At 37.5% G+C, this 15,441-nt stretch overlaps 1 long non-coding RNA gene and 6 other non-coding genes across 7 annotated transcripts; 2 read left to right on the plus strand and 5 right to left on the minus strand.

The window, feature by feature from the left end:
- Window positions 1-145: 145 nt before the first annotated feature.
- Window positions 146-264, plus strand: LOC149879779 (5S ribosomal RNA). The gene has a single exon (XR_016446590.1). It is a non-coding gene; the product is annotated as a 5S ribosomal RNA (ribosomal RNA).
- Window positions 265-1,701: 1,437 nt separating this feature from the next.
- On the minus strand, window positions 1,702-1,865 carry LOC149879780 (U1 spliceosomal RNA). The gene has a single exon (XR_016446721.1). It is a non-coding gene; the product is annotated as a U1 spliceosomal RNA (small nuclear RNA).
- Window positions 1,866-1,975: 110 nt separating this feature from the next.
- LOC149879781 (U2 spliceosomal RNA) lies at window positions 1,976-2,167 on the minus strand. The gene has a single exon (XR_016446661.1). It is a non-coding gene; the product is annotated as a U2 spliceosomal RNA (small nuclear RNA).
- Window positions 2,168-8,036: 5,869 nt separating this feature from the next.
- LOC149879782 (5S ribosomal RNA) lies at window positions 8,037-8,155 on the plus strand. The gene has a single exon (XR_016446591.1). It is a non-coding gene; the product is annotated as a 5S ribosomal RNA (ribosomal RNA).
- Window positions 8,156-9,474: 1,319 nt separating this feature from the next.
- On the minus strand, window positions 9,475-12,093 carry LOC149879783 (uncharacterized). Its single transcript, XR_016446176.1, has 5 exons — window positions 12,064-12,093; window positions 11,894-11,976; window positions 11,554-11,712; window positions 10,822-10,886; window positions 9,475-10,554 (listed from the first exon to the last, which is right to left on the minus strand). It is a non-coding gene; the product is annotated as an uncharacterized LOC149879783 (long non-coding RNA).
- LOC149879784 (U1 spliceosomal RNA) lies at window positions 9,590-9,753 on the minus strand. The gene has a single exon (XR_016446722.1). It is a non-coding gene; the product is annotated as a U1 spliceosomal RNA (small nuclear RNA).
- On the minus strand, window positions 9,864-10,055 carry LOC149879785 (U2 spliceosomal RNA). Its single transcript, XR_016446662.1, has one exon. It is a non-coding gene; the product is annotated as a U2 spliceosomal RNA (small nuclear RNA).
- Window positions 12,094-15,441: the final 3,348 nt, after the last annotated feature.

Below are 15,441 nucleotides of genomic sequence, written 5' to 3' on the forward strand. Positions count from 1 at the left end.
AGATACGAGAAGGTTCCAAAGCCAGCAGCCCAGTAAACGGCGGTATAAACAACACAAAAGGCTATTTTCATAGCCACACATCCGTTAAAAAATTATTGTTAAGGCGTTAGAAACTTTAAATTTTAAATTAAAGCCGTACACTATTGCCTACGACCATACCACGGTGAATACACCCGTTCTCGTCCGATCACGGAAGTTAAGCATCGTCGGGCCAGGGTAGTACTTGGATGGGTGACCGCCTGGGAACTCCTGGTGCCGTAGGCTTTTGCAACCGTTTACGAAAAAAAAAAAAAAAAAGTCGCCAAAGGGGACTCCCTTTTCTTTACAAAATCTGCTTTTTCAGTTGACTCTAAGATACACAGAACTCATCCCCTGCAAAAGAATATGCATAAACACGGCCCTGCCTGGGTGGTGTCGATTGAAAGGGGAGCGACTGGTCGAAAGGTGTGTGAGGGCGCTTCTTCCGTCTCCGCATCTCTGAGGGAAAGAAAATGGCGCTCTTTTTTCCTCGCACAAAAGCCAGAAAGCTAGTTTTGATGCTGAACAACAAGGGCAACGGTTAAAGGGACTATAGCCACCATAGTCAACGAGGGCCCAGGGGAAGTTTTCTTAAAGGGGCCCTCGTTGTGATCAATTACATACCCAGGACCAATAGAAGTGTGCTCTAGTCATTAAAAATTAAAACGAAAGTTAATGAAATCTTTTAAAAGTCAAAACTATTTAAATCTTTTAAAAAAATGATTTTTAAAATATCGTTTGTAGATACACGGGGATACCCGGGAATCTTCCCCGTCCTCTCGGCGGCCATGAAAGAAACCCTCGCAAGTCTAAAGTTGCACGATGTCAATGTTCCCTAGTTTTGTCGAAATGACGAAAAGACTGCAAAACTAGCTTTGAAGAGCAAAAATTTGTAAGATTCGTCAATCGTCGTTACGTATCTCTGGCAACGTTGCGTATTGACGTGTCAACTTGCCAAAATGTTTCGGTCGTTGTCGTTTCTTTTCTAAGATCAACACGTAGGAATCAGAGCTGTTTTCATGAAATAATGAACGGTAGTAAAAGAATGCATTTCACCGCACCAGAATCCAATATGCGATATGCATAAATGGTTGACAATTGTTGTTACTGTTGCTGCTGCTGTTGTTGTTACTATTGTTACTGTTAGATCGTTATTGCTAATGCTTATTTTTTTGTGGTCGTTGCTATTGTCAGTATTAACTATTATCGTTAGTTTATCGATGCTATCGTTAATTTTTGTTATTGTCGTTATTGTTATCTTCATCGTTGTCATTATTTTCGTTGTCACTATTGATATCGATTTTCTTATTGCTACTGTTTGTTATTTTAACTATTATTATCGTCATTGTTTTTTATTACAGCGACTCGTTTTCACTGTTGTGACTGTCACATTTTGTTCCGCCGTCGAGTGATTTCCGGGATTGTAACCGGTCGATCACGCTTGCTGGTTGTCACGTTGAAACGATTCTCGTCGCTCCTATGCTTATTTGGTTGCCTCTTTGCGATTCTTAGATTTTTATTGATTTTGTACAAAAAAAAAAAAAAACAAAAAAAAAAAAAACAACAACTTTTGAAATAAATAAAATTTATTTGCACTTATAGCAGACTTTGTATGCGCCTCTCAAAATATGCAGTAGACTCTTAGGGGTGAGAGGAGAGGTTTTTTTTTTAAGTCGTTAGAGGAGGGGGCGAGCGCGAACGCAGGCCCCCACTACCAGAAATTGTACGGTCGAGTTACCGACGTTAGCGGTAATCGCAGGGGTCAGCCCAGGCGAAGTGCAATGCAAGAGCCTCACCCTGGAAGAAGCCCCATGTTGATCAGGTTTACTTCCCCGTCAGGTAAGTATGCTTTTCCCGTTGTGTGGGCAGCCTCGGACGTGCCCCAATCTTCTCAATTGTGGGTTTTCGATTGCACACCGCATCGTCCCGTTTGTTTGCTTTTTTTTTTTCCTTCTCTATAGTATGGGCCGCGCTCAGCAGTAGTGCAACGCCGAGGCAACCCGCGGTCAGGGCGAGGTAAACCTACGATCCCTTGACCAAATGCCAAAAATCAGATTAATATATGAGCCGGACTATGCCGGCGTACCAGATATTAAACTGATAAGAACAGATACTACACTTGATCTTAGCCATTAGGCCGAGAAGCGATACTTTTTGCAACGACTTTGTCCCGGCTCCCTCCCTCTCAACGAAAAAACTTGTGGACATTTGAATGATCAAGTCGATGGGTAACTTTAAGTTTCAACGATGAAAACATGGCTTTCTTGTACTGCATCAATTTCACTCTAAAACATTTGGGCTTTTTTTCAAAAATAACCCAGCTTCTTTCAAAAATAACAAGCTTCTTTCAAAAATAACCCAATTAACCAAAACATAAAAAACGTTTAAAGGCTTTTAAATTTAACGCTGGGCAGCAGATGTGATCAAAGGCCAAGTTGAACAACTGAAAATCAACTCTGTATATGAGCGTCCGACAGATTTCTCTGTCAAAAAGCATTTTGAGAACCTCTGTATTTAAATGTTCTTTTCAACTGTTGTAATGACAGTACTTTAATTCATCACCAGGGTCGCCAAGAAACAGCAGAGTTTAGGAGGACTTGCTTGTCATTAGCCTCGATCCTTTCCCAAGTAGTAATTCCTCACAAAGTCTAAAAAAACAAGCTTGAAAGTTTAAAAATTGGGATGGTGCAAATTAAGTTAAGAATTTAAACTGAGTAGCAAGAAAATATTTTTCAGATACTTTAGTTATTGCAAGAAATGAACACTTTAAATGTTTACTGACAAAAAGGTAAAACAATTTTAAAAAGTGACCTAAAACATCCACTGACAAAATATCAAATGACAAATGGAAAATGAAAAAATTTATGACACTAAACCGACACAGCATTAGGTTAGCAAAGGTAAAGCATACATACCTTGCACCTGTATCTGCATTTTTCCAATCACAAACTCGCAGAGCGTGGTAAAAGTTAATGAGACCTGGAACAATAAGCAAAGTATTTTTTTTAAATATTACATTTTTTAACATATTACCTAACCTAAATTAAGCCTGCAAATGTATTTGCGTACAAATTAGAAGCTCAGGATTGATGGAGAATAAACTTAAAAATATAATTCCCAAGTCAGTTAAAAGGATGTTTACTTGTTGGCTAAAGGTCAACTTTTTCAAACTATCACTTTTAAAAAATGGTTCTGGTAAACTATCGAAGAAACATGACTTACCTTTTTCTTGAAACTTTAACTGCTTCAATATTATATGCTCTGCTAACCTAACTTAACCCTTAACCTTGCCCCAGGACAACACTCAAAATTCTCTTTCAATAACTTATTTTCAATAATCAGACTTGCTACCTGAGGCTGAGTTAACTTTAGCAGTAACTCTATAAAACATAATGTGAGAAAGCCAAACAAAAGGTTCAGTTCAAAATGTAATGAGTATGTAATTTTTTTAAAATTTTATCGCATATCTTTAATCGAATTAAAGGGATCATTCCAAAGAAGCTATAGATTGTCCAGTGAAAAGCATACCTAATTAAGCATTACTTTATTGGGGTTGTGTCAGTATAACTGTAAATGAAACAAAGCTATGAACAAACTAAAGAAATAGGTAAAAGTCTTAGAAAGATCCTATTTCTGTTTCACTCACCAATAAAATCAAGAAGAATTTCCCACTTCTTATTCATTGAGTGGGATGCTCTAAAGAGTATTGCAACTTGCATTCTGGATAATCCAGGAACTCAGAACAAACTCTGTAACTGCACTCATGAAAGTCTTTTGTGACTACTCCTTCATAAAGTTGATGCTTCTAAAAATGAAAATTTATTTTTGAAAGGATTTTTTCATCAGAAACTATTCTTAAGTATTTGAAGACTTGAAAAAGTAAAGTGGGCACAACAATAGGGGTTAAACTGCTTCAAATTTTAAAACACAAACACCAAAATAAGGTGAAAAGATTGAAAATAAAATAGCACAGTACTTTTTATTACCTTAAAGCATTCTTGAAAAATCGTTAAAAAAACTGTGTGAACTCCTCTAAACTTGTCACTTGTCTTGGTTTTGGCATCAGCTACTGTATGAGAAGATAAAACAGGATTTAATTTGTTTAGTTTCCCTTTTTTTTATTTTCTTTTTTTTTTTCGAAACAAGCTAAAAGCACCTTTTCTGCTCTTGACGCTACGCCAACACCAAAAATTTCAGTAGGACTGCGCGTAACCACTGCACCGTTGTTAAACTCAATGATATGCACTTTACCGCAAAATTAACGCACCACTTATAAATTCCGACTTATTTTGAAAAATATTACGTATTTCCCGGATTTATCAAATACAAAGTCGATAATAATGTTTATTGTGACGTCATTTGTAGGCTTTATTCCGTTTTAGTTTCCAAATTGTAGCAGCTTTTCATAAGCAGCACGTTTTGCTGTAACTAAACCTCACTTTTAAAAGAAAAGTATGTATAAAGTTAGTATGAACAGATGTGTTGCTCAATGATAACTGTCATTTGAGCAACACGTCTGTTCTGACTTCTCAACGATACATAAGCTGACATTTTAAAACCTTTTTTGGTACCTCTTGCATCGTTCATGGGAGATGGATTCCTTCTTATGTAAGATAATGCTAGACCACATACGGCGCATGTTGTTACTGAATACTTACAAAATGCTACTATTCAAGTTTTGGAGTGGCCGGCTTGCAGTCCAGATATGAACCCAATAGAGCATCTTTGGGGCATAATGGCACGCTGTGTTAGAAGTCAACATCCACCACCTAGACGAGTTGCGACAAAGTCTTATCCGCGTATGTGAAGATATCCTTCAAGAAACGATTACACCTCTAATTAAAAGAAATCCACGGTGCTGTCTGGCTGCAACAACATCAAGATGTGGCAACACTAGATATTGATAAGTCAAAAATGTTACATTTTAAGCTGTATTAGTGTGCATAACAACAATAATCATCTTAGTTTATTTTGTTACTTACCTTAATTTTATTACTTACCATATTTCTAGTTTTAGTTTGTTTTTCTTTCTTTTCTTTTCTTTTCTCACCATCCTCAAAGTCGCTTTTATTATTATCATCGAAATAACTGTGTTCATGTGTTCTATTCTTAACACGTTTGTCAAAATATATGACCACAATTAAAATAAATCGAAATGTATGTGGTGCGTTAATTTTGCGGTTAAGTGTATATTAACTAGATATTTAACTCGCGCTTTCGCAGTGAAGCATATTTTTTTGCCAAGCAAGTTTTTTTTTGCCAGCCAGAATCATAAAAACATCGATTAAAACAAACGAATTATTGTCAGTTTAAATAAAGAGGCTACCGGCTTTAAAAACTTAAAAAACTTGCTTCACAATTTCTTACGAAATTTATTTGAAGTTTTACATCTAGTTAGTATAAATATCATTGGTTTAGCTAAGAGCATAGTAACGGTTTCTGCTTACTCGCGCAGCCTAGTAAGATGGGTGCACCGCGGACGCTCAGTTGCGAATTCTTTCTTTTTTTTTTTTATCATTCCCCTTCCCGAAACCCCGAAATGAACGAAATGCGATTGGCAAGTATTTGATGCATACCTTAATACACAGTGACTAAATTGTAGTATGTGTTTTTTCCGTGCCGAAACTCTGGTCGGAAGACAGTGCATCTTTTTAGATATTTTAGAGCTTGTGGGTTATCACTAGTACCCAAGCCTTTTTATGAGTCATTAAAAAAAAATTTACAAACAAAACTGTATTCTTCTTCTTCTTTTTTTTTCCGATTGTGATCAGATTATGATTTGTACTGACGATATTACACTGTGTCTACTTCCTCGGTCTTATTTTCTTACAAACATTAACAACATTTGTAGTTTCGTAACTATCCCATTGACCCTTTCATGCACCAATTATTTTTCCATAACTAACATAATCCATAAAAAATCATCTACAAAATGACAGCGGTACTATTAACTGTTTTAATTAGACTTTTTCTACACCTTGATACATTTTGATAGCTTTACAGAACGTCAGTTTTCTTTACCCGTTGATGTAACAATTTTGCTGACAACATTTGAATACTTTGAACACTTTGCCAACGCATTAAATATTCTTGCAGTCGTACTATCTTGCGTGTTTGTGATCCCCACCACTATTGAGTTTGCGTGGCAGCATAGGTATAGCGACAATCGACTAATGGATTTTTAGAAGCCAGCGTTGCTCATACACTTTCAAAAGTAGAACTGCTCTCACTAAGATTAGTCGCGCTGGTGCTATTTCATGCGCTCCAGTTAAAAAGGAGCGCCAAGCTACCGGTTGCTAAAAAACCCGCGGTAAAGAAAGCTGAAACAGCACCTAAGAAGAAAGTCGCTGCAAAGAGTGCCACCGCAAAAGTGGACAAGAAATAACCTGTACTGCTCAATCCTTCATCAAACGGCTATTTTCATAGGTACACATTTCTTTAAAACGTTGCGCGGCATTTAGGACTTTGTCAGGTAGTAACAATTACACTAATTGAGTTTGAAAGTCACAGTAACCTCACCGGTAACTGCTCCGTGCTTTTTAGGTCGATGTATATTCTAGAAAAGGGGAGTTTGAGAGCAATTTTGAAGAAGAAAAAAAAAGGTTTTAAGTTGTTCATAGCCTAGGACGGATGCAGCAGTTTAAGTGTTTTATTTTAGCAGCTAGTTTAGCTATTCTGCACTTGGCATTGTTTGCACAATTAAATATAGCGATTGCAACAGATATTTTCATTTGAACCTATTTCGTTAATGCGTCTAATGTTTTTAAAAGATGCGTGGCTATAAAAATAGCCGTTTGAGCGGATTTTGATCTACTTACTGCTGGTGTACTTGGTAACAGCCTTGGTGCCTTCGCTCACTGCGTGTTTAGCAAGTTCACCGGGAAGTAAAAGGCGCACGGCGGTTTGAATTTCACGCGAAGAGATCGTAGATTTCTTATTTTGAAGGGCGAGCCGCGAAGCTTCAGAAGCAATTCTTTCGAAAATGTCGTTCACGAAAGAATTCATGATGCTCATTGCTTTAGAAGAAACACCGACATCAGGGTGAACTTGCTTCAGGACGTTGTAAATGTAAATGGCATAAGACTCTCGTCTCTTTCTCTTGCGCTTCTTGTCACCAGTTCCAGCGATTTTACCACCTTTCTTACCGGCGCGCTTCTCGCCTTTTTTCGCCACCTTTGGCGCTTGTTTTCCTCCGGTTTTTTGTGCGTCTGACATTTCGACGGGCCTAACAGTAAAAATTCTTTTCGTTTGTTTTCATTGCATTGCAACTGGATTTAATTTAAGATAAAGTTGTAGCCTCCAACTTGAAAACTCTTGCGTCATATGCACTTCTATTGGTTCTTAAAAGATTAAGTTGTTTGAGCATCGTTTATTTCTTTTTTACTATTGGTTAAAAAAAGGTTGACTTTGAGACCACTCTATTTTGATAAGAATAGCAAACTTTTTGCTGTTTAAAATAAAAAAAAGGCGCACGAGATCTCTGGTCCGTCTGTCTGTCTCTGCTTGTGTTAGAAAATAAAATGTCAGGACGTGGAAAAGGAGGAAAAGCTAAGGCCAAGGCAAAAACTCGATCTTTTAGAGCGGGTCTTCAGTTTCCTGTTGGTCGCGTTCACCGATTTTTGCGCAAAGGGCATTACGCCAATCGCATCGGTTCAGGCGCACCGGTCTACTTAGCTGCAGTTTTGGAATACCTCTCCGCCGAAATCTTAGAGTTAGCTGGTAATGCTGCACGCGATAACAAAAAAGCCAGGATCATTCCTCGTCACTTACAGCTAGCTGTTCGCAACGACGAAGAGTTAAACAAGTTGTTGTCAGGTGTTACAATTGCGAGCGGCGGTGTGTTGCCAAACATTCAAGCTGTGTTGCTTCCCAAAAAGAACGAGAAGGTTCCAAAGCCAGCAGCCCAGTAAACGGCGGTATAAACAACACAAAAGGCTATTTTCATAGCCACACATCCGTTAAAAATTATTGTTAAGGCGTTAGAAACTTTAAATTTTAAATTAAAGCCGTACACTATTGCCTACGACCATACCACGGTGAATACACCCGTTCTCGTCCGATCACGGAAGTTAAGCATCGTCGGGCCAGGGTAGTACTTGGATGGGTGACCGCCTGGGAACTCCTGGTGCCGTAGGCTTTTGCAACCGTTTACGAAAAAAAAAAAAAAAAGTCGCCAAAGGGGACTCCCTTTTCTTTACAAAATCTGCTTTTTCAGTTGACTCTAAGATACACAGAACTCATCCCCTGCAAAAGAATATGCATAAACACGGCCCTGCCTGGGTGGTGTCGATTGAAAGGGGAGCGACTGGTCGAAAGGTGTGTGAGGGCGCTTCTTCCGTCTCCGCATCTCTGAGGGAAAGAAAATGGCGCTCTTTTTCCTCGCACAAAAGCCAGAAAGCTAGTTTTGATGCTGAACAACAAGGGCAACGGTTAAAGGGACTATAGCCACCATAGTCAACGAGGGCCCAGGGGAAGTTTTCTTAAGGGGCCCTCGTTGTGATCAATTACATACCCAGGACCAATAGAAGTGTGCTCTAGTCATTAAAAATTAAAAACGAAAGTTAATGAAATCTTTTAAAAGTCAAAACTATTTAAATCTTTTAAAAAAATGATTTTTAAAATATCGTTTGTAGATACACGGGGATACCCGGGAATCTTCCCCGTCCTCTCGGCGGCCATGAAAGAAACCCTCGCAAGTCTAAAGTTGCACGATGTCAATGTTCCCTAGTTTTGTCGAAATGACGAAAAGACTGCAAAACTAGCTTTGAAGAGCAAAAATTTGTAAGATTCGTCAATCGTCGTTACGTATCTCTGGCAACGTTGCGTATTGACGTGTCAACTTGCCAAAATGTTTCGGTCGTTGTCGTTTCTTTCTAAGATCAACACGTAGGAATCAGAGCTGTTTTCATGAAAATAATGAACGGTAGTAAAAGAATGCATTTCACCGCACCAGAATCCAATATGCGATATGCATAAATGGTTGACAATTGTTGTTACTGTTGCTGCTGCTGTTGTTGTTACTATTGTTACTGTTAGATCGTTATTGCTAATGCTTATTTTTTTGTGGTCGTTGCTATTGTCAGTATTACTATTATCGTTAGTTTATCGATGCTATCGTTAATTTTTGTTATTGTCGTTATTGTTATCTTCATCGTTGTCATTATTTTCGTTGTCACTATTGATATCGATTTTCTTATTGCTACTGTTTGTTATTTTAACTATTATTATCGTCATTGTTTTTTATTACAGCGACTCGTTTTCACTGTTGTGACTGTCACATTTTGTTCCGCCGTCGAGTGATTTCCGGGATTGTAACCGGTCGATCACGCTTGCTGGTTGTCACGTTGAAACGATTCTCGTCGCTCCTATGCTTATTTGGTTGCCTCTTTGCGATTCTTAGATTTTTATTGATTTTGTACAAAAAAAAAAAAAAACAAAAAAAAAAAAAACAACAACTTTTGAAATAAATAAAATTTATTTGCACTTATAGCAGACTTTGTATGCGCCTCTCAAAATATGCAGTAGACTCTTAGGGGTGAGAGGAGAGGTTTTTTTTTTAAGTCGTTAGAGGAGGGGGCGAGCGCGAACGCAGGCCCCCACTACCAGAAATTGTACGGTCGAGTTACCGACGTTAGCGGTAATCGCAGGGGTCAGCCCAGGCGAAGTGCAATGCAAGAGCCTCACCCTGGAAGAAGCCCCATGTTGATCAGGTTTACTTCCCCGTCAGGTAAGTATGCTTTTCCCGTTGTGTGGGCAGCCTCGGACGTGCCCCAATCTTCTCAATTGTGGGTTTTCGATTGCACACCGCATCGTCCCGTTTGTTTGCTTTTTTTTTTTCCTTCTCTATAGTATGGGCCGCGCTCAGCAGTAGTGCAACGCCGAGGCAACCCGCGGTCAGGGCGAGGTAAACCTACGATCCCTTGACCAAATGCCAAAAATCAGATTAATATATGAGCCGGACTATGCCGGCGTACCAGATATTAAACTGATAAGAACAGATACTACACTTGATCTTAGCCATTAGGCCGAGAAGCGATACTTTTTGCAACGACTTTGTCCCGGCTCCCTCCCTCTCAACGAAAAAACTTGTGGACATTTGAATGATCAAGTCGATGGGTAACTTTAAGTTTCAACGATGAAAACATGGCTTTCTTGTACTGCATCAATTTCACTCTAAAACATTTGGGCTTTTTTTCAAAAATAACCCAGCTTCTTTCAAAAATAACAAGCTTCTTTCAAAAATAACCCAATTAACCAAAACATAAAAAACGTTTAAAGGCTTTTAAATTTAACGCTGGGCAGCAGATGTGATCAAAGGCCAAGTTGAACAACTGAAAATCAACTCTGTATATGAGCGTCCGACAGATTTCTCTGTCAAAAAGCATTTTGAGAACCTCTGTATTTAAATGTTCTTTTCAACTGTTGTAATGACAGTACTTTAATTCATCACCAGGGTCGCCAAGAAACAGCAGAGTTTAGGAGGACTTGCTTGTCATTAGCCTCGATCCTTTCCCAAGTAGTAATTCCTCACAAAGTCTAAAAAAACAAGCTTGAAAGTTTAAAAATTGGGATGGTGCAAATTAAGTTAAGAATTTAAACTGAGTAGCAAGAAAATATTTTTCAGATACTTTAGTTATTGCAAGAAATGAACACTTTAAATGTTTACTGACAAAAAGGTAAAACAATTTTAAAAAGTGACCTAAAACATCCACTGACAAAATATCAAATGACAAATGGAAAATGAAAAAATTTATGACACTAAACCGACACAGCATTAGGTTAGCAAAGGTAAAGCATACATACCTTGCACACTGTATCTGCATTTTTCCAATCACAAACTCGCAGAGCGTGGTAAAAGTTAATGAGACCTGGAACAATAAGCAAAGTATTTTTTTTAAATATTACATTTTTTAACATATTACCTAACCTAAATTAAGCCTGCAAATGTATTTGCGTACAAATTAGAAGCTCAGGATTGATGGAGAATAAACTTAAAAATATAATTCCCAAGTCAGTTAAAAGGATGTTTACTTGTTGGCTAAAGGTCAACTTTTTCAAACTATCACTTTTAAAAAATGGTTCTGGTAAACTATCGAAGAAACATGACTTACCTTTTTCTTGAAACTTTAACTGCTTCAATATTATATGCTCTGCTAACCTAACTTAACCCTTAACCTTGCCCCAGGACAACACTCAAAATTCTCTTTCAATAACTTATTTTCAATAATCAGACTTGCTACCTGAGGCTGAGTTAACTTTAGCAGTAACTCTATAAAACATAATGTGAGAAAGCCAAACAAAAGGTTCAGTTCAAAATGTAATGAGTATGTAATTTTTTTAAAATTTTATCGCATATCTTTAATCGAATTAAAGGGATCATTCCAAAGAAGCTATAGATTGTCCAGTGAAAAGCATACCTAATTAAGCATTACTTTATTGGGGTTGTGTCAGTATAACTGTAAATGAAACAAAGCTATGAACAAACTAAAGAAATAGGTAAAAGTCTTAGAAAGATCCTATTTCTGTTTCACTCACCAATAAAATCAAGAAGAATTTCCCACTTCTTATTCATTGAGTGGGATGCTCTAAAGAGTATTGCAACTTGCATTCTGGATAATCCAGGAACTCAGAACAAACTCTGTAACTGCACTCATGAAAGTCTTTTGTGACTACTCCTTCATAAAGTTGATGCTTCTAAAAATGAAAATTTATTTTTGAAAGGATTTTTTCATCAGAAACTATTCTTAAGTATTTGAAGACTTGAAAAAGTAAAGTGGGCACAACAATAGGGGTTAAACTGCTTCAAATTTTAAAACACAAACACCAAAATAAGGTGAAAAGATTGAAAATAAAATAGCACAGTACTTTTTATTACCTTAAAGCATTCTTGAAAAATCGTTAAAAAAACTGTGTGAACTCCTCTAAACTTGTCACTTGTCTTGGTTTTGGCATCAGCTACTGTATGAGAAGATAAAACAGGATTTAATTTGTTTAGTTTCCCTTTTTTTTATTTTCTTTTTTTTTTTCGAAACAAGCTAAAAGCACCTTTTCTGCTCTTGACGCTACGCCAACACCAAAATTTCAGTAGGACTGCGCGTAACCACTGCACCGTTGTTAAACTCAATGATATGCACTTTACCGCAAAATTAACGCACCACTTATAAATTCCGACTTATTTTGAAAAATATTACGTATTTCCCGGATTTATCAAATACAAAGTCGATAATAATGTTTATTGTGACGTCATTTGTAGGCTTTATTCCGTTTTAGTTTCCAAATTGTAGCAGCTTTTCATAAGCAGCACGTTTTGCTGTAACTAAACCTCACTTTTAAAAGAAAAGTATGTATAAAGTTAGTATGAACAGATGTGTTGCTCAATGATAACTGTCATTTGAGCAACACGTCTGTTCTGACTTCTCAACGATACATAAGCTGACATTTTAAAACCTTTTTTGGTACCTCTTGCATCGTTCATGGGAGATGGATTCCTTCTTATGTAAGATAATGCTAGACCACATACGGCGCATGTTGTTACTGAATACTTACAAAATGCTACTATTCAAGTTTTGGAGTGGCCGGCTTGCAGTCCAGATATGAACCCAATAGAGCATCTTTGGGGCATAATGGCACGCTGTGTTAGAAGTCAACATCCACCACCTAGACGAGTTGCGACAAAGTCTTATCCGCGTATGTGAAGATATCCTTCAAGAAACGATTACACCTCTAATTAAAAGAAATCCACGGTGCTGTCTGGCTGCAACAACATCAAGATGTGGCAACACTAGATATTGATAAGTCAAAAATGTTACATTTTAAGCTGTATTAGTGTGCATAACAACAATAATCATCTTAGTTTATTTTGTTACTTACCTTAATTTTATTACTTACCATATTTCTAGTTTTAGTTTGTTTTTCTTTCTTTTCTTTTCTTTTCTCACCATCCTCAAAGTCGCTTTTATTATTATCATCGAAATAACTGTGTTCATGTGTTCTATTCTTAACACGTTTGTCAAAATATATGACCACAATTAAAATAAATCGAAATGTATGTGGTGCGTTAATTTTGCGGTTAAGTGTATATTAACTAGATATTTAACTCGCGCTTTCGCAGTGAAGCATATTTTTTTGCCAAGCAAGTTTTTTTTTGCCAGCCAGAATCATAAAAACATCGATTAAAACAAACGAATTATTGTCAGTTTAAATAAAGAGGCTACCGGCTTTAAAAACTTAAAAAACTTGCTTCACAATTTCTTACGAAATTTATTTGAAGTTTTACATCTAGTTAGTATAAATATCATTGGTTTAGCTAAGAGCATAGTAACGGTTTCTGCTTACTCGCGCAGCCTAGTAAGATGGGTGGTGCCCGCGGACGCTCAGTTGCGAATTCTTTCTTTTTTTTTTTTTATCATTCCCCTTCCCGAAACCCCGAAATGAACGAAATGCGATTGGCAAGTATTTGATGCATACCTTAATACACAGTGACTAAATTGTAGTATGTGTTTTTTTCCGTGCCGAAACTCTGGTCGGAAGACAGTGCATCTTTTTAGATATTTTAGAGCTTGTGGGTTATCACTAGTACCCAAGCCTTTTTATGAGTCATTAAAAAAAAATTTACAAACAAAACTGTATTCTTCTTCTTCTTTTTTTTTCCGATTGTGATCAGATTATGATTTGTACTGACGATATTACACTGTGTCTACTTCCTCGGTCTTATTTTCTTACAAACATTAACAACATTTGTAGTTTCGTAACTATCCCATTGACCCTTTCATGCACCAATTATTTTTCCATAACTAACATAATCCATAAAAAATCATCTACAAAATGACAGCGGTACTATTAACTGTTTTAATTAGACTTTTTCTACACCTTGATACATTTTGATAGCTTTACAGAACGTCAGTTTTCTTTACCCGTTGATGTAACAATTTTGCTGACAACATTTGAATACTTTGAACACTTTGCCAACGCATTAAATATTCTTGCAGTCGTACTATCTTGCGTGTTTGTGATCCCCACCACTATTGAGTTTGCGTGGCAGCATAGGTATAGCGACAATCGACTAATGGATTTTTAGAAGCCAGCGTTGCTCATACACTTTCAAAAGTAGAACTGCTCTCACTAAGATTAGTCGCGCTGGTGCTATTTCATGCGCTCCAGTTAAAAGGAGCGCCAAGCTACCGGTTGCTAAAAAACCCGCGGTAAAGAAAGCTGAAACAGCACCTAAGAAGAAAGTCGCTGCAAAGAGTGCCACCGCAAAAGTGGACAAGAAATAACCTGTACTGCTCAATCCTTCATCAAACGGCTATTTTCATAGGTACACATTTCTTTAAAACGTTGCGCGGCATTTAGGACTTTGTCAGGTAGTAACAATTACACTAATTGAGTTTGAAAGTCACAGTAACCTCACCGGTAACTGCTCCGTGCTTTTTAGGTCGATGTATATTCTAGAAAAGGGGAGTTTGAGAGCAATTTTGAAGAAGAAAAAAAAAGGTTTTAAGTTGTTCATAGCCTAGGACGGATGCAGCAGTTTAAGTGTTTTATTTTAGCAGCTAGTTTAGCTATTCTGCACTTGGCATTGTTTGCACAATTAAATATAGCGATTGCAACAGATATTTTCATTTGAACCTATTTCGTTAATGCGTCTAATGTTTTTAAAAGATGCGTGGCTATAAAAATAGCCGTTTGAGCGGATTTTGATCTACTTACTGCTGGTGTACTTGGTAACAGCCTTGGTGCCTTCGCTCACTGCGTGTTTAGCAAGTTCACCGGGAAGTAAAAGGCGCACGGCGGTTTGAATTTCACGCGAAGAGATCGTAGATTTCTTATTTTGAAGGGCGAGCCGCGAAGCTTCAGAAGCAATTCTTTCGAAAATGTCGTTCACGAAAGAATTCATGATGCTCATTGCTTTAGAAGAAACACCGACATCAGGGTGAACTTGCTTCAGGACGTTGTAAATGTAAATGGCATAAGACTCTCGTCTCTTTCTCTTGCGCTTCTTGTCACCAGTTCCAGCGATTTTACCACCTTTCTTACCGGCGCGCTTCTCGCCTTTTTTCGCCACCTTTGGCGCTTGTTTTCCTCCGGTTTTTTGTGCGTCTGACATTTCGACGGGCCTAACAGTAAAAATTCTTTTCGTTTGTTTTCATTGCATTGCAACTGGATTTAATTTAAGATAAAGTTGTAGCCTCCAACTTGAAAACTCTTGCGTCATATGCACTTCTATTGGTTCTTAAAAGATTAAGTTGTTTGAGCATCGTTTATTTCTTTTTTACTATTGGTTAAAAAAGGTTGACTTTGAGACCACTCTATTTTGATAAGAATAGCAAACTTTTTGCTGTTTAAAATAAAAAAAAGGCGCACGAGATCTCTGGTCCGTCTGTCTGTCTCTGCTTGTGTTAGAAAATAAAATGTCAGGACGTG

This window comes from Hydra viridissima, unplaced genomic scaffold (assembly GCF_058129835.1).
Source record: "Hydra viridissima isolate aposymbiotic clone 2 unplaced genomic scaffold, HvirCarnegie_v1 scaffold_13, whole genome shotgun sequence".
NCBI lineage: Eukaryota > Metazoa > Cnidaria > Hydrozoa > Anthoathecata > Hydridae > Hydra > Hydra viridissima.